The following is a 23460-nucleotide window of genomic DNA, read 5'->3' as shown; positions in this document are numbered from 1 at the left end:
ACATAGATTCTGCGAATCACACCCCAATTCAAGCCTATTGAAACTATGAACATCCGACTTCCATAACCTACGCCGAATCATACCAAAATAACTCCGATTGACCTCAAATTTTGCACACAAGTCATAAATTCCATAACGGATCTATTCCAACTTCTAAAATCGAAATCCGACCCCGATATCAATAAAGTCAACTCTTGATCAAACTTCTTAACCTTCCAAACCTTCAACTTTCAAACTTTCGCCAATTCAAGCCGAAATGATCGACGGACCTCCAAATCAACATTCGGACACGCTCCTAATTCCAAAATAATCATACAAACCTATTGGAACCTTCAAATCCCGATTCCGAGATCATTTACTTAAAATGTTGACTCAAGTCAAACTTGGCCACCTTAGGCCACTATTAAGGAACTAAGTGTTTCGATTTCAATACGAACCCTTCCACACCTAAACCAATCATCCCCGTAAGTCAGAAAACAGTAAAAGCACACAGGGGGAGTCTTAATTAGGGTAACAGGGATATAGAAAGCAAAATTACCGGTCGAGTAATTACACCAAGTGCTAATTAAATGCTAATATGACATGTTGCATCGTGTAACCCAATCCAAATAACAATAAAGCCAATATGTCATGTTGCGATGTGCAACCCGATCCAAATATCACTCTCAACACGGCTCTAAGGCCCACCTCAGTCATCAACCTCTCAAGTCTCAAGGGCTCACAATCTCATATCACTCAGCCCAAATAGTATCACATGTGGATAAATACAACATCATGTGATGTAACAATGAACAATGCATAGAGACTGAGATATGATATGCAATAGAATCATGATTAGGTGTACAACTACAGTTAAGACAGATAGCTCAAAACAATACAAATAGCCCCGTTATGTTTCAACAAATTAATCCTATAGACTAAATATCATTTCTAACATGAATCATAGCTCAGATAATCAAAGAATTAGGGGAAACATGGATATAATAGTGCGTGATAGCAAAACAAGTCTGGTAATAGTCTAAAGTCCACTCGAATAATGAATACTATAATGCACGCACACATGCCCGTCACCTAGCATGTATGTCACCCCGACACATCACAAATAACATAGTTCCCAGGGATAATTACCCTCAAATTCAAGTACACATACGTTACATACCTAAAAATGCGGGACTCAATACTCTGAAAAGCCATTCCCACACGAATCAGCCTCCGAACGACTCGAATCTAGTCACAAACAAGTTAATATCATCAAATAATGCCTTAGGAAACAACCCCAAATAATAAAGCTTCGATCTTTATCAAAATCAAAATGTCAACCCGAAAAGTCAATCCCAGAAACACACCCCGAAACTCGACAAAACTCATAAATTTTGAATACCCACTCAATTACGAGTCCAACCATGCTAATTTCATCCAATTCCGACCTCAAATCATCAAATTTCTTTTAGAAAAGTTTTTACTAAAACCCCCAAAGTCTTCATTTAATTTCACCAATTAAATGCTAAGAATATGGATGGAATCATGCAATATAAACAAATGCGAGCCAGAAATACTTACCCCAATTCAAATCATGAAAATCCCCTCCAAAACCTCTAACTCAATATAAGATATAATAACCCAAACCCTCGAAATAGAGTATTTACAACATTCTATCCAGGCATACCCTTCTCGGTCGCGGAACGTGAAGCACAACGCACTCTGACACTACGCGAACGCGGGAATTTGCAATCACGAAGGCTTACAGTCAAACGCCCCCAACCGGCCTCCATGCTAAGTGAACGCGATGTCCCTTACATGATCGCGAAGGCCACTACATCCCAAAGCATCAAGAACATGATCTCCACTTCACGAATGCAAATAACAACCCGCCAACCTTCAATATACACTACATGATCGCGACTACCCTTCCGCGATCGCAAAGATGAAAACTAGACATCAGAGATAATAAACACGGGCACACCATGAAGGAGAACAATCTAACGAATGTAAATCTTAGTAAACTACTCTGAAGAGTAGGTAGTCACAACTAGAATGAAATATTTAGACTTTGTTAGTCTGTCCACAATAACCCCTACTACATCAAATTTCTTCAAGGTCCGTGGAAGCCCAACTACAAAATCCATGGTGATACGCTCCCACTTCCACTTTGGAATATCAAGCCTATAAAGCAAACCACCAGATCTCTAATGCTTGTACTTTACCTACTGACAGTTCAAACACCTAGCAACATACTCAATAATATCTTTCTTCATCCTCCGCCACCAATAGTGCTGCCTCAAATCCTAATACATCTTAGCGGCACCCAGATGAATGGAATACCGCAAACTATGGGCCTCCTCGAGTATTCACTCTCGCAACCCATCAATATTTGGAACACATATCTGACCATGCATTCTCAATACATCATTATCTCCAATAGTAACCTCTTTAGCATCGCCGTGCTGCACCGTGTCCTTTAGGGCAAGGAAGTGGGGATCATCATACTGACGTGCCTTAATGCGCTCAAACAAAGAAGACTATGAAACCATGCAACCAAGTATCCGACTAGGCTCCAAAATATCCAAACTCACAAACCGATTGGCCAAATCCTGAACATCCAATGCTAACGGTCTCTCCCCAACTGGAATATAGGTAAGACTCACCATGCTCTCAGCCTTCATACTCAAAGCATTGGCCACCATATTGGCCTTTTTCTTATGATACAGAATGGTGATATCATAGTCCTTTAGTAGCTCTAACCACCTCTATTGCATCAAGTTCACATCCTTTTGATTGAACAAGTGTTGTAGACTCCTGTTATCAGTGAACACCTCACATGACATGCCGTAGAGATAGTGCCTCCAAATCTTCAATGCATGAACAATGGATGTCATGGGGTTTCAACTGACATGACACATAAGCAATAACCCTTCCCTCCTTCATCAACACACATCCAATGCTAATTCGTGAAGCAACACAATAAACTCTATAGGAAGCCTATCCCAAAGACAAAATAAGGACTTGAGCTATAGTCAAGGTGTCACACCTTTTTTTCTCGCGAAAGCGGGCTTCGACATTGTGACAACTCCTTTGAGTGGGAGGTAAAGTGTTAAAAGAAGAAGAGTCGCCACCTAACAATTTTTAAGGTGCGTTAGGGCACCTATTATGCAGATAACTCTGTTTGACTAGTCAGGACCACCAAAGATCGGGTAAGGGCTTAAATTACCTCAAAGAGAAGGTGTTAGGCACTCTTCGAGGTCCATAACTGTGGGTCCCGGCCGAACATAAGTCTATGTGAATTATAATTAGGCAAGACGATTAAATAACAAAAAGAATAAAAGGTCAAAGAGTTTCATTATAACACAATGAGAATTGGTACAAATCTTAAGGACTACAAGGATACCACTATAACGGTCTATATTAGATGACTAACTGTATAAAGAGAAAAGGGGGGTCCTATGTTTTTTATCCTAAAGGATCACCCCTGAAAAATAAATAATACTTCGCAACTCCTTTTAGATAGGAGTTGCTCATATTATTCAGCGGGCACAGACTATCATCTCTTGCTGCCCGATTACTATGTTGAAGCTGTTTACTTAGAGCGTTCTAATTCAATTCCAGGTCGCGTCCTATGCGTGCACTACCCGTCCCATGCCTATAGTCCATGAGGCGTTGGACCTCTATTTGGGTGGTTCTAGACTTTACTTAGGCTGCTCAAAATGATAAAACTAAGCGACATTCAAAACAAATAGGACTTCATTTAAGGACATTTAAAGGCTCAAGTTAGCTTCCACACTTAGACAACAAATGCACGCAGACAGTTTTCTACATTAGGCACTAGACAGTTTCAGAATTGAGGCAGATTGAAGTCATTAAACTCTATAGACATGGTTTCTAAACAACTACTCATTTTAAGAGTATCTGGTATTGTTATGCTGTTTATTGACATTATATATTATAAGTTATTAAAATCTATAGACATTGTCTTTGAGTGATTTACGCAATAGGGGGAATGAAAACCATTGGGAATACTCAGAATTACTCGTGCTTGATCCTATTGGCATGCTTTCTAAGCAAGTAGCAGTATTTTATAGCTAGGTTCTAATAGTTGGCAGTTGAAAACTGATTCTGTAACACTTCATCCTTAGAAGCATGTTTTCTAGGCGAGCGATAGATATAACAGTGGGTGATGAATCAATTAAGAACGTATGGACATGATATCTAGATGAGGACTAGTAGAGCATAAGCTAGTATAATCCTATAGGCATGGTATCTAATGGACATGCTGCCGTTATGCAAATTGAAGGATGGTTATTGGCATTTGTTTCCTATAGGCATGTTGTCTAGTGACACATAGCAGTGGACATGGGAATAAATAGAGTATTTAAGCTCATACTTTGATAGTAAACAAGTTGTGCGAGTGTGTGATTCCTCTAATGGAATGATTTCTACTAATGTACATGAAAATTCAAATAGCATATATGGCAGGTTGGATAAAATAACAAGTAAATCATACGAATCCTATAGCCATGTTTTCTACCCTTTCATGCAAACATTGGAATATACCGTTTCCCCAATTTCACTAACACCCCAACTGTTCATTACAAAATTATTACATACCAGATGAGGAATATAAGTACGAATATTACACAAGAAATTATAGTAGGCCTACATCAGGCCCAAAGGAGATACCTGGTATGGCCTGGGACTTCAACAAACTCCTTCTTCGCAAATAGCATGCCCAAATCCAACAGGAGACTATGCCAAACCAAACAGTCACAAATTTCCCATATAACCCAAATATTGAATTACACAAAAATTGTAACACCCCGGAAAATTTTGAAGTATTTCAGTGTAAAGCCCCATAAAATTTCGCAAATGAATTCAAGGTTTCGTGGTGCAGAATCACTATGCGGACCGCATAATGGCCGCAGAAGTGAGGCAGGAGAGGGTCAGTTTGGATGCTATTCTGCGGTCAACTATGCAACCGCATAACTGTTCTGTTGTTCATTATGCGACCGCAAAACATGTTTATTGATTTGAAAGATAAGTTTGTTGTATCTCTAGTCCTCTCATATAGGATCAACTATTGCGAAAGGTTAAGCTGTTAGAATGATAATAATCTCACAAGTGTTCAATTTCTTTTTCCATCCCCATGGGTTTGTGGCATATATTTCTTGTGTCAAATACAGTTAAGAGCGTAATACAACTTTGTGTATCTTGAAACCCATATCATATTCAGGGTGCTAGAATATTCTCATTTCGAGTTAAACAAATTTTCCCTACACTCCAGGAGATGGCTGGTGTCATGTACTTGGCCATTTCTCTTTGTGGCTTACTATTGCCGAACAAGGCACATATGGAATGAAACAATTGTTATTGTCCTTTTTATGACTCATTTATTTTAAATATCAGAATCGTGTACACGGTTCCCATATTATCAATGCCTACTAGGTAACTCTATGACTTGTTTGTTGAACCAATGATGTCACCATAATGAATCACCATGTCAGCGCTATTGGTAGTCACCTTCATGTCTCTTAGGATATAACCTCCTGAAATGCCGTGCTCAACACATTGATGGATTCTTAAATAATTCTAGCCAATCTCAAATCTTGTTGTTCATCTTTATAGTAACTTATGGGGGTTGAAGGTTCAAACATGTCAAAGAAGAAGCATCATCCTGTGAGCAAATATATTGGATGGGGAATTTTATGGTCATATTCAAGCTAGTACATCTTAAAGTAATTGTTGGAGGTCGCCAAAGGTTTAGTTTGGGTGTTTGGCATAGAAATTTATATTTGAAGAAAGTGAACGGGTTATTCTCAATATTTTCTCCATGAGGATGTTGTGTGAATTGTTAATAGAGGTAAAGTATGAGTAGTCACATTAGGCCTTATGAAATCTTGAAGGAAATAGGCCAAACTATGACTATGATGTTTCCCTATTATTTTTCTCCGTATTTCATGTGTCCATGTCTAATAAGGTGAAATTAATGGATAATGGGATTGTGAGGAGAAACTATTTGCTGTCCTTGTTATAAAAGTCCGGGAGTTGAGATTATCTCCGTTAATGTGTTATGGTGAAGTCTGTAAGTCGAGGAGGCCACATTGAGGGACAAAACTGTTAAGGAAATAAAATGTTCCCACTTGAGTGTATAGTTAAATGATTGTGGATCGAAAGGTACTCCCTTTATGTTACGATTTGTATATGTGCGGTTCTTGTCCAGATGCTACTTGAGATAATGTAATGCATGTAATGTTGGGATTAGTGATGTTGATATACATAGAGATGCTTTGTTGAGTTGTGGATGTGTTGTTAGGAGTTATTTTGGTCTTACTCTGACAGGTGGATAGCCCCACTTACAGGGGAAACTCTAGCAAAATATTTGGAAATTTAGGGAGTTAGCCAAATTTTGAAACTGCTGGTTAGTGTGAATTAACATTTGGGCCACATTTGAAGCTAATGACGGATTTTGACCCTCATTCGAGGATGAATGATCCTAAGCGAGGGAGAATGTAACACCCCAGAAAATTTCAAAGTATTTCATTGTAAAGCCCCGTAAAATTTTGCAAATGAATTCCAAGTTTTGTGGTGCCAGAGTAGGCTTACGTGTTTGGGGATTGTATAAAATCTTCGCAGTGAGCTTGCGAGCCGTGGTTCAGACTTTTTGGGTTGAACATTGAACCAGAAAGTAAAGGAAACACTTTGGAAGCGAACTACATTTCTGTGGTCCATTATGAGATAGCATAATCACTCTGCGGACCGCATAATGGCCGTAGAAGTGAGGCAGGAGAGGGTCAGTTTGGATGCTATTCTGCGGTCAACTATGCGACCGCAGAACTGTTCTGCGGTTCATTATGCGACCACAGAACAGGTCTGCGGGGCGCATAGTGACCGCAGACCCAAGCAATTTTTTTGCTAGTTTTGGACACCAATTATGCGACCGATATGCGGTCCGCATATCGATTATGCGATCGCATATGCGGTCCGCATATCGAATATGCGATCGCAGACCATGTCCTGGAGCTCCATTTTTGGGTTTTTAAGACTCGACCCTACTTCGTTAAATACACGCTTTGGGCTATTTTGAGCTAAAATCGGACATTTTAGAGTGAGATAGAGTGCCCTAGAGTGAGAAGGTATTCCTCAATAATTGTTCTTCAATTCTTGCTCAAATTTTTGAAGATTAAGAAGGGAAATTCACTAGCTCTTCATCCTACAGGTAAGATTCTACACCCTAACCTTCAATTTCGAACTTTGTCTAGAAATGGGTAATTAGCAAGATAATATTTGGGTATGAGAGTTGTTAATTTTATATGCATGTGATATCAAGGGGTGTAGGAAGATTGTTGAACTAAGCATGATAAAAAATGGGTTGTGGGATGAAGGAATCCTCCATAAAAGAACCTTGAAACTTTAATGCACACCTAATGTTTGATAAAATGTTCAAATGAGCTGAGACCATGAATATCTTCCTAATAATTGTTCAATTTTGTTATGTCTCAAAATAGATTGGGATTGCTAAACTCTCCAGAACGTTGTAGTAATTTAAGGAAAGCTCAAAGTAAGGTATGTTGGCTAGACTTTCTCTCTTAGAATAGATATCCATAATGTTTCCGTAAGATCAAGTATGGTTGGCTCAAGATTTCTAACTTTTATATTCTGGGTTATTCCCTATAAACTTGTTTATTCCGAATGAGCCTAGTGTCGAAAAATAGATGTTCAAAGTATGGTCTGCATATTAAAATGTTGTGTCTTTGAGTAGTGTTTTAAACAAAAATTAGTATACCAACTGGGTGGGAAAAAAACCGATATGCTTAAGACTCATAATTGCTCATATGTGTACCTAAAGTCTTGATTGGAGGTGTCTTGTTGTTGATAATCTTTAAGGATGCTTGAAAATAAAGTAAGCGAATTGAAGAAATAGAGTGTGGCCAACGTGCCAAGAATTTGAGTTATGACTGTGGCTAGTAGTACAAAAGATTAGAGAGAATGCGATAAAGAATATGAAATGAGCCTCAACTCAACTGTGTTAAAAGTGATTTGGAAAATAGAATTTGCCTAAGAGCTTTTGTACTCAATTCATGCCCATTAGTGGCTGCTTTAACTAATGCTTCACTTTATAAATATATCCAGTGTGATTTGAGTTATATATACTCATGTGTTGAAATTGTACATTGTCATTTCTGGGGAAGAGTATTGCAAGAGTAAATGGTGTATTGATTGTTTATGATTTTTCATGTGTGTTTCTATTGTTGGTTGGTATGCCTCATTCTTTGGGAAGTAACCATTTGTGTTTGAAGTTCCCATTTCAAATGGATTTGAAGTATATGATTTCTGAAATATTCTATATGTTGATATTTGATGGTGATCTTTGAAATTGAAAGAGGTGATAGCGTTGAATATGAAATACGGCCACCGTGCCAGGAATAAAGAATCTTTTGAATGGCCAAATGAGCCAAGGAAATATTGTTGTTGTGAGTGAGTGGAAATACTAATAAGAATTTATACAATGTGAAAGATGTTGAGGTGAGTACAATTGTATTTATGTTACCTTTATGTGCAAATCAAATCAAAATTATTTTTGGGAGCATCATTAGCAAAACCGAGTAAGGGTGGGTCATAAGGCCCGCACCTGAAACTACACGTGCCGGTGTAGGGGTGGATTGTGATTATTACCCTTATTTGGGATGAAATTGGAACCTTTGGGAAATTGTGATATTATTCCCCTTAATTGGGATGAAACTGGTAACAATTGTGGATTGGAAAAGTCAACCCACACGGCATATGTGGGAAGGCGGCCTAGCTGATCGGGTGGAGATCGGACACCATGTTGTGCACATGGTGGTACTACTCTTGGTAACAACTTTCTTTCACATCACTTGTCAAACCACATTGTTCGTGGGGATATGGCCTAGCCGATCTGGCGTGATCGGACTCCGTGCTAACAAAGACGGTGGTATATCGGTGCTAATGATCTCCCAACCAAAAATTGTATATGAAGTTCGTATTTTGAAAATTATTATGTTTTTAACTAAACATTTGGATATTGTGGATTGTGACTTGCTGTTTCTATGTATTGCCTTTTCTTATATGGGCACTCTATTTTGAAAGAGGATTTTTAGCTATACATACTAGTGCTATTAGACAGTACTAACGTCCCTTATACCGGGGGCGCTGCATCTTTAATGGATGCAGGTGGTCCTACAGCAGGCGGCATTGATCAATGATAGCAGTACACTCTTTTTAGCTGATTTGGTGAGCCCCACTTCATTTTGGGGTCATGTATCTTTTGTTTCACATGTACTGTATTTTGAGGTATAGCCGGGGCCTTGTTGCCAACATTTCCATATTACTCTTCTATTGTACTTAGAATCTCCATAGACATGTTGTGGGTTCTGGTTTATGTTGGGAATTGAATTAGAAATGTTGGTATTTGGAAATTCTGTTTTTCATTAATTCTATAAACTTAAAATATTTTGGAATTTATGAAGGAAGCTGCTAATGGGAATGAAAAGGAAGTTGTTAATAAAATCTTTTCAGTGTTTGATTAATGGAGTACATCTCCTTTTTATTCATGGATAAGCTTGGGTAGAAGGAAATCTAACAGGCTTGCTCGACCGGGTTCTTGCGGTTGAGCGCCGGTTGTGCTCCCCGAGTTTGGGGGTGACAAAAATCACTTACACATCACAGTTTGCAGAATATACAAATAATGTGAGGAAGAAAAGCTAAATGCCAGAGACAGCTCAAGTTCCAGCAGCAAAGAGAGTGATCAAAGAACCCCAAATCCTAGTGTGTCAGAGTTCACAAGGATCTCAAGTGGACCCCGAGCAGTGCTCACACTAGTAAGGTCAATATAGAGAGTTTTGGTGGCCTTGGAATTTAGCCGGCCAAGAGTGATAGATTCAGAATAGTGTAGGTAACAAATGAGAGTGATATGACAGTGATCAAGTGACAGAATTTGAAGAGGTGCACTTATATTTTAGAAGCAGACATAGCAGGGGTGATTAAATAAAGAACATACAAGCAAAGAGAATCAACAAAAAAAAACTCAAAGGACAGATTGATATCACAAGTTCAAAAGCTTAGCATATTCAGCAGAAAACATTTTGTAAGAAGCAGGGGAATCAGGTTTTCTGAGACTACAAGATTAACATACAAAGGTGCACAATGCCAAACGAGTCTAAAGTAGAGCACTAACTTAAAGGATTTAAATCCTAAGGGTCCAAATTATGTTTAATATCCATCACAACACCAGAAAGTAGACATGCCAACTTATATCACTAAGACAAAACAGTATCAAACATTATAAGGAAACACACGTTAAGATGGCTACTCTAAAGGTCCCAACTAATCACTGGGGGATATGGGATTTAGGCAAACCGAAGACATAATGAGTGACAAAATAGCATGGGAGCAGGTCATATCTAGATTGAAGGTCCTAACATAGATTAGGACACATTATAGATACGAGTCAGTCATTACATGAACCCAAAACAAAGCAGGGAAGAAAACTCATGCCAAGCAGCAAATGTAAACATTGAGGTACCAACACATTAGGCTAAAAGAACTTAAGAGAGTCTGAATTATTCAAGTTAAGCATAAACATATCTCAGAACTGGCAGTTTTAGGTAAAATCAAATGCTAAAGAAGTTCATATCACAAAACGAGTTCAATGCCAACAAGGTTGCACATAGAGATAGTCTAAAAACACATTAGGTCATGAAATTTCAGAGGTATGAATATGCAAATCATGAACATATGAGAATAAAATTGCAAAAAGCTAAGGAACTTGCCAGTTATCGCTTGACAAATAGACAAACAAGAAAGAACAAACTCCACAATACTATGAATGTCAACAAAGAGCAATAGAACCCAGAATCTTAGTGCCTCTGAGTTCCCAAAGACTTCAAACGAACCCCGGGCAGTAGTCGCATCAATAAAAGTTGAAAAATCAAATTCTAGTGGCCTTGCCTTTCAGCCGGCCAGGAGCCAAAGTATAGAACAAGAGAATGAGAGAATAATAGAGTGACAACCTTTAGTTTTTAGTGAATCTCTTGATTAAAAGTCCGTTTCAAAGGGGAATGGGGAGGGGTTTATATAGTAGTAGAAATCAAGCAAAAAAACAAGGAAACACTGTAAAATCAAACATAAATAAGGAAATAATAACATGCAGAATCAATTTAATCAAATTAGGAGACAAATTAGGTAAACCCTAGTTCATGATGGAGAACAAAAAAAATAGTCAAAAATCTCACTGAATCAAACCCGTACGACCTTGCCATGATGCATATCGACGAAATATCGTCCAAATACCGAAGGGTGAAGCTGATCTCCCTTGATTCGGAGATTGATACTTAATAAAAATGAAGCAAGTACTATGTAATACCGTAAAGAAGCAACTGGTAGCGGAGGAACATAAGTATGGTAAGTAAACAATGGGTGAATCCCATTGTTAATGGGATTAGGAGAGGGATTGGTGAAGGGCGGCGATTAGGGTTCTTTAGAGAAGAGGGGGGATTCTAGGTATTTCAGGGAGGCGAGTTGGTAAAAAATGGGCTAGGGTTTTGGGTAACGGGACTATAAAGAAACGGGTAAGTGTGTTATGGGCCGTTGATCATTTGAGATCAACAACGAGGATCGCAAGGGAGACGTGGCGGGTTATTTGAAATGGATTCCGCCTGGGTTGAGTTTAAGGTGTCGTTTGGATTGGGCTGTTGAAGAGGAGAGTGAGTGGGCTAAGTGTTTGGGCCAAAATTGGTCCGAAAATTAGCCTAAAATTGGGCCAGTTTTTAAATAAGAGATTAAGGAGAAATAATTTAATAAAAATAGTTAAAAATGCTATCTATGCAACTTAATACTTTAAAACAATAGTAGAAGATTATAAAAAATGTAGAAACTTATTTTGACCTTGAATAAAATGACAAATGCAATAAAGTTTTAAAATATAGGCTATTATTGCAAGGTTGTGCAAATAGCCTAAAATACTAGTGTAAAAATGAAATAAAAATATTTGAAACAATGTATTATGGATTAAAATAATAATTTTAGATGATTAAGTCATCACAAAATGATTTGAAGGAGTAATTAATAAATATTAAAGTAATTTAAATGTAAGAAAATAAATTTTAAAGCTCTAAAATTATGGAAAATTATAGAAAATGCTTGTATAGATTTTGTAAACTAAATAATGATGCGAAATGATATTTTGAAAGTATATATACTATTTGAGAAAATATGAGGGCAAAATTGGGTATCAACACAAGGTAGTCTTGAGCTTCTGAAAGCTCTCCTCACACTCGTTAGACCACCTAAATGGAGCGCCCTTCTGGGTCAGTCTAATCAAAGGTGCAGTAATGGATGAGAAATCCTCCACAAAACGGCGATAATACCCGACCAAACCAAGGAAACTCGGGATCTCAGTAGCATAAGACGGTCTGGGCCAACTCTGAACTTCCTCAATCTTCTTCGGAACTACCTTAATCCCCTCACTGGACACCACGTTCCCCAAAAACGCTATCGAGTCAAGCCAAAACTCCCACTTGGAGAATTTAGCATATAGCTTCTTCTCCCTCAAAGTCTCGAACATGATCCTCAAATGTTGCTCATGATCCTCCTGGCTGAGTGAATACACAAATATATCATCAATGAAAACTATGACGAAGGAATCAAGATAGGGCTGAAATACATTGTTCATTAAGGGCATAAAGGTTTATGGGGCATTGGTCAGCCCAAAAGACATCATCTAAACTCATAGTGACCATAGCGGGTCCTTAATGTCGTCTTCAAAATATCTTAATCCTGAATCTTCAACTGATGATACCCCGACCTCAAATCAATTATCGAGAGCACTCTAGCACGCTGAAGCTGGTCAATAAGTCATCAATGCATTGTAGGGGGTACTTGTTCTTAATAGTAACCTTGTTCATTTGCTTGTAGTCAATACACATCCTCGTAATACCATCCTTCTTCTTCACAAATAGAACTATTGTACCCCAAGGCGACACACTAGGCCTGTTGAAGCCCTTATCAAGTACCTCCTGTAATAACTCCTTCAACTCTATAGGTTTCATGCGATACGATGAAATAGAGATGGACTGAGTGCGCAACACCAAATCAATACCAAAATCAATGTCCATATCGGGTTACATGCCCGACAGGTCTGCTGGAAACACATCTGGGAAGTCTCCCACTACCGGAACTGACCCAACGGTAGGAATATTAGCACTAACATCCCTCACGAAGTCCAAGCATGCCAAACATCCCTTCTCAACCATATGTTGAGCCTTCAAATGTGAAATTACTCTACTAGGAACGTGATACAGGGATCCTCTCCACCCCAACCTCGGCACCTCCGGCATCTCCAACGTCATGGTCTTAGCGTGACAATCAAGGATATCGTGATTTGGCAACAATCAATCCATGCCCAAAATCACATCAAAGTAAACCATGCTAAGTAATAAAAGATCAACTATGATCTAATAACCCCTAATAGTCACCACACACGACTAATGTACGCAGTCCACATTAATAGAATCACCCACCGGCGTAGATACATGAGCATGCATAACAAAAGAATCACGAGGCATATCCAAATAACAAGCAAAGTATGATGACACATATGAATAAGTGGAACTAGGGATATAGAATACTAAAGCATCCCTATGGCACACTGAAACAATACTTGTGATCACAGTGTCGGAAGCAACTGCCTCTAGCCTGGCGGGAAAAGCATACCATCGAGCCTTACCTGTTACACCCCATATTTTAATACGTGAAAGTACGCCATAAATAAATTGTTGAAAGCTTAAAAATGAGATATTACATCCTGCATTTTCGTACATTAAAGTTTCGTCGTAAGTTAATCGACGTAAGTTCGGGAATGAGATTATTTTGAAATTTTAAGCATTGTGCTATTTCAAACAAGTGACGAGTAAATTCGTGAAGGTGAGAGGGTAAGAAAATTAAAGGAAATGAATTTCGTCAAATTTTGACATTTTGGGATAAAATATGGCTCTAGTTAAAATACCTGATATTTATGGACTAGTACCATACAAGGTACGACATGGCCATGATAGTGAGGTGTATAAGGTATGCTAAAAATGAATAATATTTTAAGTAATTTGGGATCATATTTAATTATCAGGATTATTGATTAATGGGGGAATTAACAAGTTAATTAAAATTAGTGGGTAATTAATTAATAAAATTAGGATAAGCTTAACCTCTCCCCAACGTGGCAGCACCCCTCTTTCCCAGTTTAGGACTATTGAAAGTAATTTAAAGGTGTCAAATTTGGAAAAGCTATGTAACACCAAGCTTAATCATGTGGGGCCTACCTAAAAGTGAGGATTATATTTGGAATCTCTTAAGAATGGATTCAAGAAAAGTAACGTTTTTTTCTAAAGAGTTTCAGCCAATTCTTTACATAGTAATGATATTTCCTATCTCATAAGAAAGAGCTTCAACAAAGAGGATTTTCAAAATAGCAATGTTATTGCTAAGCTCTTAAGGAAAAGCTTCGGCCAAGATTATCTTTGCATAGCAACGTTATTTGCTACAGGTATTTCATACGAATTGTTCCCTATTTTGATCTCGGTGTTACGAGTTTTGTCGCAATTAACGAGTGTTAGAGGGATTGTCAAGAGAATCGACTCAAGTATGTTAAGGCTATCCCTTCTTTCCTTTTGGCATGATCTATACGACACGAACGAAATGAGCAAATGCACAATTTTCATAAATCACTCTATTCATAGAAATATTAGCGGTGTCTATATTCTTGATTACCCATGTGAATTGTTATTATATCTTCTGTTCATGGGTCTCAAAAAAATACGTATTTGATAAAATTTATCCGACAGGCATATTATTTTTATGACCTTCCGAGAAAATCTTATTAACGTATTTCTTAAGGCATATTATTTTTATGACATTCCGAAAAAATATTATTAACGTATTTCTTATGCATTTCATGCATTTATACATATACATTGACCCATGACCAGACGGCGTTATATACGCATATATATGTATATGGAATATGGGAAAAGGTTATGGTGTTACATACGCACAATCACCTGATCAGCTGGTACACGTTAATGATTTGCCCACATTGGCCGAAATGATATGATGGGATGCCCTCAGAGGCTTGATGATGTTAAGAACGTATATACCTATGCATGGTATGACATTTATACGCATATGCATGACATTATAAAAATAAAATGATTCATAGAGCTATGCAGACGTACATGTCGAGTCTTTTACTCCATGTTCTCTCATGTCTATTATTTACTGATTTTAATTCCTTACATACTCGGTACATTATTTGTACTGGCATCCCTTTTTCATGGGGATGTTGCGTTCCACACCCGCAGGTCTCGATAGACAGGTCGAGAGTCCTCCAAGTAGGCGATCAGCTCATCAGAAGATATTGGTGCATTCCATTTGCTCCGGACTTGTTTGTTTGGTTAGTATGATTTAGATGTGTATGGTTTGGTATGGCAGGGCTCTGTCCCGACCTTTATGACAATTATGTACTCTTAGAGGCTTATAGACATATGTTGTGTACGTGAAAGATTGTACGTCCTTGTCGGCTTATGTTTTGAGTTTATAAATGATCATGTTGGCCTATTAGGCCCGTATGTCACGTGTATATGATGAAGTAATAAGAAAGATATGTTACGTTGGTACTCGGTTAAGTAAGGTACCGGGTACCCATCGCAACCCATCGGTTTGGGTCGTGACAAAAGTGGCATCAGAGCAGTTCTGTCCTAGGGAGTCTGCAAGCCGTGTCTAGTAGAGTCTTGTTTATGGGTGTGTTGTGCACCGCACTTATAAACAGGAGGCTACAGGGCATTTAGGATTGTCACTCTTTCTTCTTACTCTAGATCGTGTGGTAGAGCTTAGTTGTAAGAACTTAATTTCCTAAACTCTATCCTATTCGTAATACAACGATGCCTACATTCAGAAAGACGGTTGGTAAGAGATATAGCCATGGAAGAGTTGAGTCAGATGAACTCGATTTTGCATCATGCTTATGATGAGTAAATGTAAGGTCTCCAGCAGAACATGTGGATACTAAGATGTGCAAACTTCTTGATATGGAGCTTTAAGGCAAGAATATCTATCCACCCCTATGGTGAAAAGGCAATGAGAGATTTAGAAGATAGATACAAATTTCAACAAAAGAAGAAGCAAGATGAAGAAGGGTACGAGATACCCAGTTAATAAAGATTATCATTATTTACCATTCAGGCAGAGGAATATAAGCTTCTTGAGTCACATTCAACAGTGACAAATGTATGTACAATCGGCCACACAGATCTCAGTTATGCCCTATCGGAGCCAACAGACACAGTTTAAGAGAAGGACGAGTTATCAGGATTCGGCTGGGGATAGAGTAACCCAAAATAGTGGATGGATTGGTAGAGTTAGTTGACATTTCCGAAGGATAGTGCAAACGTGATAATGGATCTCCTTGTGAGACACCTCGATGGTGCACCCTAAATAGTACAGCTAGATATGAGTACTACAAAGATAAGCACTGGAAGCCTATAAGGGATAAATATTATCTTGGCTCCCATCCCTGGTAGAAACAGAATGTTAGGCAATTCGAGGAGCCAATGGATGGAGCAAGAGGGGCTAAAAGCAAAAGAATATTTTGTTCGAGTTTTTAGAATAAAGTGATAGATAGAAATGTTAGCAGGAAAATAAGAAGAGAGTTAATGGAGCAGTATGATTAAAATGTGGTACATGGATGACAACGGTAGATTAAAAAATGACAGTATTACAGAGTCTATAGTCAAGTAAAGGAGAAGACGAGAGGTGACAGGCCTTGAGACAACAAAAGAGTATAGGCCATAAAGTCATATCCTCATTTCGAGAAATACGTTCGCGACTCTAACGTGATTACTAGAAGAAAACGTTAGACCCCAGAATAATAGAAATCAGTATGGGCTGGTGAACAAGATAAACTAAACATGAATTAGGGGACTGAGTGATTTGATAATGGTCGGCATCATGAGAATTTCGTATTTGCATTCCAGCGATAATAGAATGGACAATAGAAGACGATTCATGAGAAATTCAGAAAATGGTCATTCAGGAAGACGCTTCCCTAAAGCAAGCAATATGAGCAAAGTTAAGCTTAAGGGATTGTATGTGCCAGTTGCACTAAGTGTCACCATTGCGAGTAAGGGAATTTGTTATCCTTGGTACATAAGGATTTCCACAAGGCGAGTAAGGGTCATTGATGTTGTGAAATGATGCCAAAGATGAAGAGGTAAAACATCTATACGTAGATCGTCGTAGCGCTAAATATTAGTACTTCCCCAAAGAGAAGAATGTGGAGTGAGGTGGCATTAAGTGAGAATTAAGTGGTTCTAGTAATTATGGACTGGTAAAGGAAGAATGTGATAAAAAGAAAAAGGAATGAGATTGCATTTATTCACATCCTACGGATATGCTATGACTCCAGAACATTATGCAAGCACAACGTCAAGGAGAAGAAGTTAGGGTTCCTGCCCGGAATGTTATTGATAAATAAGGAGTCAGTGCAAAAGGTAAGTTAAGACAAAGGAAATAAACCATGAAATATTACGCGGAACATTGATATGAGAATGGGCCAACGAGTAGTTGGTAGTTGATTTAGGAAAAGCCTAGTTATGGCTAAATAGGAGATTACATATGAGTCAGCAGATCGTGGAAGATAAGTATGGTAAAACCCAATATAGTGAATTCAGCCTCGCATTAATGTCATTGTAATACTTGAGAAATATACAGATAGGAGTTGGGATAGTTAAAGGTACCGTATGAGTATTACGAGAATAAAAGAGAGTGCCACTGGGAAGACTATCAAAATATCAGTTTGACGCAACACTACAAGCACAAGGGCATGGAAGTAAGTAACTACGAATAATTATAGGCAACGAAGTCGAATATATAATGTAATAAGCTCACATCTTTACAAGAGTCAGAGGATTCTCCCTAAATACTACAATGAAAGACTAACTGAGAAAGTAAGGACGAAAGCTTCAACCTAAGCTCAGTAACCTAAGGAGGAAATGGTCTTATAACAACAGTCTCACAACAAAATTGTATGCACTCCAAAAGAAAGTGGCACCTACCATGGCTAAGGAGCAGGAAAAAAAACTAAAAGTAATATTCAAGACCATATGAGTTACACAAAAACTTTTGGCATGTGTGAGAACTCAGATAAGCTAAGTGTGCACCCAACAATGGGGCAAAAACGACCAAAAAAAGTAATTGCTTACATTTAAAGAAAGATGAGAAGGAACGAAATGAATTATTCGATCAATGATTCAGAGTTAGTTACATTATGAACGCACTTAAGATTTTGGAGTATTATTCATGCAGCATATATGTTGGCAATCATACAGTTGTAGAAGACTCTGGTATAAGTTAAAAGAAAGAATTGAGTCCAGGTCATAGACAAGGGATTGAATTATTAGCTGGTAGTATCACGGATATTCCATAACGTCTATGAAAGGCTAAAGTAATAACTCATACCATGAGCCACAGATCAGAGGATAGCTTATGCCTACATAAAGGCTAATCAGAAGGAAGAGGGAACTAAAGCGTTACATCAACAAAGTAAATCAGGAGTGTGATTATTGGACCCAGAAAATTATAGAAATCGTGATTGAGGACATTGTAGAATCACTCTTAATATCAGAGGTACATGAGAGATAGTACAGTAGCCATATTCTATAACGGCTCTACGATAAAGTCACTCGAAAAAGTACTAGCCTCATAAGAAGTCAGTATGAAGCTCTCACCGGAGTGTGTATGCACCAGAGGTGCAAGTATTATAATAGAGCTTCAAGTTGTGGATGTGAATAATACCTCTCTTAAAGCGAGGTCATGAAAGAGATAGAAGACGTGATGCGAGATTTTAAGGTAAGTAAGGTAAAGGTGAACAACGTACGAGATACTCAAATGCAGAAGGTTGCGAATAATCCATACTATAGATAGAAAGTTAGAAGTGCTAGGATTCAGTATCCAGGAATGATAGCGGCATCGTCAATGGTATCTTTTCCAACCTATGGTTTCTAGGTATTGAGAGACCTAGCCAGGATAGCAAAGAAGAGTTAGAGACGATGTGATATATCACTTAGTGTTCCAGAATAACATAAGGAAATCTATGGGGCAAGCAAGTTGAAGGAATGTTGCAAGATATGTGTAGGTCGCAAGCTAAAGTATGGTAGAGCGACAAGGTTTTAGGAAGACAAGAGTAAGGATAAGAAAAGGCAAGTGAGAAAATGATGAAAATGGATAAGTCCTCGGGATTAAGCTCGTGAAAACAAGAGAGCTAATGGTTTCTCTAAGTTATAGAAAGCTCAGTATAGCTTGAATGAACTCAAAGAAGTCTAAGACTAATGGATGAGGGTGTAATTGTGATAGATGAAGGAGGATGACGTCAAGCCTTCGATTGAGTAATGATTTCATGAATTGTACAGGATTAAAATACCCATGTAAGGTAAATCACATTGGGATGCTATGAAATACGATTATGGAAGTATAGTATCGTATCGCCCCCAGGTGGATCAGGAAAATCACTTCAAATATTCCTCGATGCAACATAAGCCCTAGTGGCAATGTATTACGTAAGAAGTTTCAAGTTATCAATGGAAGATTGTAAAATCAACATTGAGGTGAATCGACAATGGATGGATAAAAGATACAAAGTACGAGGTGAGATTAGGCCACCAGTCTTAAGATGAACAGTAATAAAGAAGCGTTAAAAGACTTAGCTTTATGCATATAGGATAAGCAATAAGAGTAACCTGGAGTTGGTCGCAGACCTCAGTAACAATAAATCTAAGTAAGAGTTATGGTATAGTATGACCTACCTAGATGCAGTAAAGTCATACGAATGAATAATCGGTTTGGAAGTTCAACAAAGTATCGAGCGAAGAACTTCATTGTACTTATAGATGCCGAGAGGGAAATCTTATTAAGCTCTGTATATGTTCACAAATTGAGGCCTAGGGATTGGATAAAAGCTAGAGGAAAAAGGAAAGAAGAGTCGCATAGGAGCACTTACAAAGTCAGAGTCGTACAGGCTACATGACAGGAGGTAGCAAAAGTTACGAGATTGGAAGAATTCCGACCACAGACCGTGGTGTGAGAAAGAGGCCTAAAGGGGGGAATGCCCGGGCCTTTGGATTTATTCAAAGAACAGTTGCCTAAATGGAAAGAAGAGTATTAAAGTATTTGCAAGAGCTATGGGTTATGAGAATGATAAGTGCATCAGTCAACATTCTAGGACAAATGTTCCAAAGGGGGGAATGATGTTACACCCCATATTTTCATATGTGAAAGTACGCCATAAACAAATTGTTGAAATCTCGAAAATGAGATACCACATCCCGCATTTTTGTACGTTAAATTTTCGTCGTAAATTAATCGACGTAAGTTCGGGAATGAGATTATTTTGAAATTTTAAGCATTCTGCTATTTCAAACAAGTGACGAGTAAATTCGTGAAGGTGAGAGGGTAAGCAAATCGAAGGAAATGAATTTAGTCAAAGTTTGATATTTTGGGATAAAATATTGCCCGAGTTAAAATACCCGGCATTTATGGACTAGTACCATACAAGGTACCACATGGCCATGATAGTGAGGTGTATAAGGTATGCTAAAAATGAGCAATATTTTAAGTAATTTGGGATAATTCTTAATTATAAGGATTATTGATTAATGGGGGAATTAACTAGTTAATTAAAATTAGAGGATAATTAATTAATAAAATTGGGATAAGCTTAACCTCTCCCCAACGTGGTAGCACCCCTCTTTCCCAATTTATGACTATTGAAAGTAATTTAAAGGTGTCACATTTGGAAAAGCTATGTGACACCAAGCTTAATCATGTGGGGCCTACCTAAAAGTGAGGATTATATTTGGAATCTCTTAAGAATGGATTCAAGAAAAGTAACATTTTTGCTAATGAGTTTCAGCCAATTCTTTACATAGTAATGATATTTCATATCTCATAAAAAAGAGCTTCAACAAAGAGGATTTTCAAAACAGCAACGTTATTGCTAAGCAATTAAGGAAAAGCTTCAGCCAAGATTATCTTTGCATAGCAACATTATTTGCTTCGGGTATTTCATACGAATTGTTTCCTATTTCGATCTCGGTGTTACGAGTTTTGTCGCAATTAACGGGTGTTAGAGGGATTGTCAAGAGAATCGACTTAGGTATGTTAAGGCTATACCTTCTTTCCTTTTGGCATGATCTATACGACATGAACGAAATGAGCAAATGCACAATTTCCATAGATCACTCTATTCATAGAAATATTAGGGGTGTCTATATTCTTGATTACTCATGTGATTTGTTATTATATCGTTTGTTCATGGGTCTCAGAAAAATACGTATTTGATAAAATTTATCCGACAGGCATATTATTTTTATGACCTTCCGAGAAAATCTTATTAACGTATTTCTTAAGGCATATTATTTTTATGACATTTCGAGAAAATATTATTAACGTATTTCTTATGCATTTATATATATACATTGACCCATGACCTGACGGCGTTATATACGCGTATATATGTATATTATATGTATATAGAATATGGAAAAAGGTTATGGCGTTATATACGAACCACCAGAGGATTGATGATGTTATGAATGCATATACCTATGCATGGTATGACATTTATACGCATATGCATGACATTAAAAAAATAAAATGATTCATAGAACTATGCAGACGTACATGTCGAGTCTTTTACTCCATGTTTCTCTCATGTCTATTATTTACTGATTTTCATTCCTTACATACTCGGTACATTATTTGTACTGGCATCCCTTTTGCCTGGGTATGCTGCGTTCCATGCCCGCAGGTCTCGATAGACAGGTCGAGAGTCCTCCAAGTAGGAGATCAGCTAAGCAGAAGATATTGGTGCACTCCATTTGCTCCGGAGTTGCTTGTTTGGTTAGTATGATTTAGATGTGTATGGTTTGGTATGGCGGAGCTCTGTCCCGATCTTTATGACAATTATGTACTCTTAGAGGTTTGTAGACATGTTGTGTACGTGAAAGATTGTACGGCCTTGTCGGCCTGTGTTTTGAGTTTATAAATGATTATGTTGGCATGTTAGGCCTGTATGTCACGTGTATATGATGAAGTAATAATAAAGATACGTTACGTTGTCAACTGGTGCGGGAATCATAGCCTGACCACTCTGCTGCACAAGACCGTAAATAAGACGGGTGCAATACCTACTGCGTGGGGCCTGAATCGGACCCCGAAAAATAGAATAACCACTGGTAGAACCCGGTTCTAACAAACCCTAAACTGATGGAGTACAGTACGAGCTCTGAGCTAGGAGTGCACTAAAGGATGGCTGAATCAGACGAGTGTTGTAAGAATCGTGGCTAGCTAATGAACCACAAGGAACCTGACGAGCCATCTAAGAGGGCCTAAAAAGACAACCTCTATTGTGATGTGACTGGCCTGCAGATGAGGTACCAGTAAAACCATCTGAACTGTAGAGCCTCTTGCCCTCTCGCTCCTCGTGCTCAAGTCTTAAACCTTCTCCAAGCGCCTAGCAATCTCGACCACTTGGTCAAACGTAGCATTCATCTCAGCCTCTCGAGCCAAACTGTAACGTAGACCATAGTTGAGGCCATCAATGAACCTCCTAACTTCTCTTTCTCTCCGTGGGAACCAACCACATGGCATGTCGGGCCAAATCTGTGAATCTCCTCTCATACTGAGTCACAGTCATATCCCCCTAGCGTAGCTGCTAAAATTGTCTAAGCAACTGCTCTCTACGAGTCTCTAGAACTAACTTCTCTAAGAAGAGAATTGAGAACTCATGCCACGTAAGTGGTGTTGCACCAGCCGACCTTCCTAACTCATAATCTCGCCACCATCTTTAGGCTACCCCTTGCAGCTGAAAAGTACTGAAAGCAACTCCACTGATATCCACAATACCCGTTGTGCAAAGAATCTGATGACAACAGTCTAGAAAATCCGAAGCATCCTCTGACACTCGCGTTGAACTCGGGTGGATCAAGCTTCCTAAATTACTCCAATATCCTCTGCTCCTCATCAGTCATAGATGGACAACCTCGGCCCGAGTAGCAATAACTAGTTGCACTGGTAATACCCCCGGTGTCTAATGACCTTGAGTTAACTTCTTTTGAGTACGGAATGCAAGAGTTTGGGCTCCTCCTCCAGCATGTGAGGTTGTTGGTGCTAGTGGCATCGAAACTGCCTGAGCTAAGCTTGTACACACACTTATACTTTGAGCTAATGCCTCCTAGAGACCAGATAGCGCCGGTGTCTGAGCTGGTCCCACCGGCTCAATGGTATCTGGCACCTGCTCCTCCACTAGAGCAGCTGGTGGCTCCTCAGTTTCTACCCTCACTGCAGTGCAAGCCCCAACTCGGCCTCTACCTTGACCCTGACCTCTCGAGGCCCTTACTATTGGTA

Source organism: Nicotiana tabacum, chromosome 12 (assembly GCF_000715075.1).
Source record: "Nicotiana tabacum cultivar K326 chromosome 12, ASM71507v2, whole genome shotgun sequence".
Taxonomy (NCBI): domain Eukaryota; kingdom Viridiplantae; phylum Streptophyta; class Magnoliopsida; order Solanales; family Solanaceae; genus Nicotiana; species Nicotiana tabacum.
Note: the sequence above shows the minus strand (reverse complement) of the source record.